Source organism: Bactrocera oleae, chromosome 6, assembly GCF_042242935.1.
Source record: "Bactrocera oleae isolate idBacOlea1 chromosome 6, idBacOlea1, whole genome shotgun sequence".
NCBI classification, from domain to species: Eukaryota; Metazoa; Arthropoda; class Insecta; order Diptera; family Tephritidae; genus Bactrocera; species Bactrocera oleae.
Window position 1 is genome coordinate 29491369 of NC_091540.1, and position 3567 is coordinate 29494935.

At 34.8% G+C, this 3567-nt stretch overlaps 1 pseudogene; it reads right to left on the bottom strand.

Moving 5' to 3' along the window:
* Positions 1–201: 201 nt before the first annotated feature.
* On the bottom strand, positions 202–1329 carry LOC138857886 (uncharacterized; annotated as a pseudogene).
* Between the last annotated feature and the right edge of the window lie 2238 nt (positions 1330–3567).

The window sequence follows — 3567 nt, forward strand, 5'->3', positions numbered from 1 at the left end:
ATACGAAACGGTTTCCGCAAACGTCAATTTTGGACATGATAACGTAGCGAAGCGTGTAGTGTTATCTCGTATTCCATTGACAAAGGTCTGAATTTTTATGTCCTCGATGTATTCCATGAATTTATGTGCCTAAGCTAAGTAATCTAACCTCTCAATCTCTGTTCTCTCCTGCAGTGACTCATTGACCTTCTGGCGGCGATTTCAAAACTCGATTTAGAAGATCTGCCCCATGTGCTCATTACCATGCCGTCTTTCTAATGCACTCATCAACGTTTCATAACTACTCACCTCGCAGTTTGGAATGGTCTGCAATATCTCCCGTGCACATCGTTTTAATATAACGAACAATGCAGCTACTTTATCTTCAGCATTCCAATATTTTGAAGATGCCGTCTTTTCGAATTGAAGCTTAAAAACATGGAACAGAACAGTGCCATTAAAGGATAGAGGTTTTACCTTGACAGAAGCTGTTGACATAATTGGCCGATGTAATTGTAGCTCGCGGAGACGACTTTCAGTTCCTCCACTTCAATTTTAATTTTATCCCGCTATTCCGAAATCTGTGAGGACGCTTCTGCTATTTGTGAAGTCACGTGTGTTAATATACGTGCATCTGGCGCTGCGAACTGCTCTTCCAACTGTAAGGACATCTATGTGGATATACGTGCACCGTGCACTCTAATTAGAACTGTGTCGTGAATGATAGAATAAAATCAAATCGACGATAAATTGCCAGACTCAACTAGATAGCGAATTCGTAGTTGCCAGAATATTCTAGAAGCGATGTTTGTTAAAGATCTACTATATAAGGGCTGCCGGATTGTGCGGCAAAAGCAGTACTAATTAGAGCGTTGCCGTGTAAAGAGCAATAAGCTGTAAGCAATAACTTATAAACACGAATAACGAGCAATAAGTGTTAAATTGTTGGAATTCGAAATAAAGAGAAGTGTATAGCAATAAATTGGGACTTTTATTTAATAATCCAGTGATCGAACTCACTCTCACTCTTGATAGGTTACAAGGTAGCCGGATTATCATCCACATTCATAGAAATTTGCTCAAACGGCGCATCCGAATTTCTCTGCTTTATCTGGTCATGACTCCTGGACCTTCACCCTTAAGCTACAAACACTCAGCATATTTTGCAATCCACTCCGTAGTTGATTGATGACAACCCGCCCAATACAAGTTTTGCTTGAATTTCCCCAAGGTTTTCGTAATTTGTGGATTTTTTTAATTTTATAGGATATAATAAAAATAGATTGCGGCGAGTGCACTGAAGCTATTACTTTTGAAATAATCCGTTTGACTTAACCATCGATCGATCATTTTGGCTATCTCAAACATTTTTATGTTTGAAAATAGAAATTTTAGAATGCGCAGGCTTTAGCAGTTTCAAACAAGGGCATCAGCCAGTATAACTTCAGTAGCGTAAACTGCGTAGTGTTACCAGTATTTACTGCATTACCGAAAAAGCCCTATGGTATAAAGGACAGATCCAAGTATACTACCTTAAAGCACGCCAGCTTCAATTGAGTGAATATCTAAACGGTTATTCTGTCTTTTACATAAAAGCTGCGACCACATAAATACGATTTCAGCATTAAATAAAATATATAAAGCAATCCTGGATGCCACACACGATCAAACCCCTTTTGAATATCCTAAAATACTCCTTAACAGCATTTTCATTTTCTTGTGCATGAGTAATAACGTTGCCAACTCGGTGACATTGTGCTATAGTTCCATGGTTGTTTCTAAATCTAAATTGGTGCTCAGGATAAATAATACTGTATTTTTCAATAAATTACAACATTCTTCCCAGAAATATTTTTATAATATTTTGGAGAGTAAACTAATTGGTCAATATGATTTAATATCATTTTCTGAATTCTTAGGCTTTAATACCATTATTATCTCCGCACATTTCCACTGTGTTTGAAAGTGATAAAGTCGAAGAATTGCGTTGTATAACAAAGGCAAATATTGGGTGCATTTTTCTGAAAGTGCTTTGATCGTTTTTGTTTCAATAACATCGTATCCTGGTGTTTTTGTGTTATTTAGTGATTTTATTTCTTTTTCAACTTCTAGATGGGATATAGATTTATTTAGAAAGCCCTTTCGACAGGTCACATCTAGAAAGCCCATAGCTTCTTCCTTTTCTGTAGCGCTGTGGAGTGGAAGCAGTTTGAAAGCCTCTTTCAGATATTCAGGTATGCCAGAGCTTTACTTGTGTCAGATTTACACCACGACCAATTGGTGTATCTTATAGCAACATTTTTTATTCTTAAACGTTTTAAATATATTAAGATTTTTGAGAAATTCTGAGGCTGTCTGATTCTTATAATCGCCTAAGGCTAACTTAAGTTTTTTAGGAACGCGATTATATTTTTTTTATCTCTTGGAAGTAGGGTTGCGAATTTTTTAATGCAAAAATTTGCCTACCACGATAAGACAAGGCAATGTAAGTAATACAATGTAAGTAATAGGTCTTTACCAATTTTAATGCAGAAAATATAGCAACCTTCATTGGAATCACCATTGGGAAAAATCTAACCTCACAATGGAGTCTGATTGTGACAGCGAGAGCGTAAGCACGTACCACGGAGAGTAAAGTGATAACAAATCGATACCCATTAAAATATCATAAAAATCATTTAATTTCCCTACAAGCCTGCTGCCGTGAAGTGTTTTCTAAAAAAAATGGAATATCCCACTAAAGACTAATTTTAATTTATGTCATTGCTATATGTGTCAATTAGGGGTGTATGAATATGAATGTCGCGTGTGTTAATTAATATTTTTATGTTTTTTTTTCAACTTAATTTTATATACAAATCAATAACATTGGTATACTGCACTAAGTTCTTTACTTGAACAAATCCGCCAACATCTTCCAAAACCACACAAATTGTATTTATAAGTCGTAACGGCGCGAACGCAATTCTCGGCTACTAAAATTACACCCACGCGTTATTCGCATTAAGAATAATCGCGAAGGTCAACTCAGCAAGTGCAATGGCCAACATGGATAAAATGATCCGAAACTCTTTGATTCGAGAGAGAGCTTTCAAAACCCACATTTTTTTTTTATAATATTTATCAATCATGCCACTGTCGAGAGAAAATGGATTGGGTATTATTGTATAAAAAAACTTTTTGGGTATTTTACTTTTCGTTATTATATAATATTTAGGTGCTCGGTTCCCGAGTAGTCCTATATAACGCATATACATCCCTAAATACGTGTATTCGTATTATAAAATTTTTAAAACATCTATAACATAAAAAATAACATATAAATACAAAAAATTATAACAAAGAAACAATACAAGTCATAATAAAATATAATGGTTTTATGATGAACGTTTTAAATTAAATTAGCAAATAAAATTTAGTTGCACGTTATTCAAAAGTATTTGTGTAGTTCCTTGAAATTTCGTTTCGCACTGTTTTTTTTTTTTTTTAGCTATTTTTAGCTTTTTTGACATCAGCTGTTCGAAATTCCCTGATTTTATTAATCATGGAAAGAAAATAACAGAAAAATCAGCGAAAATGAGAGAGTCT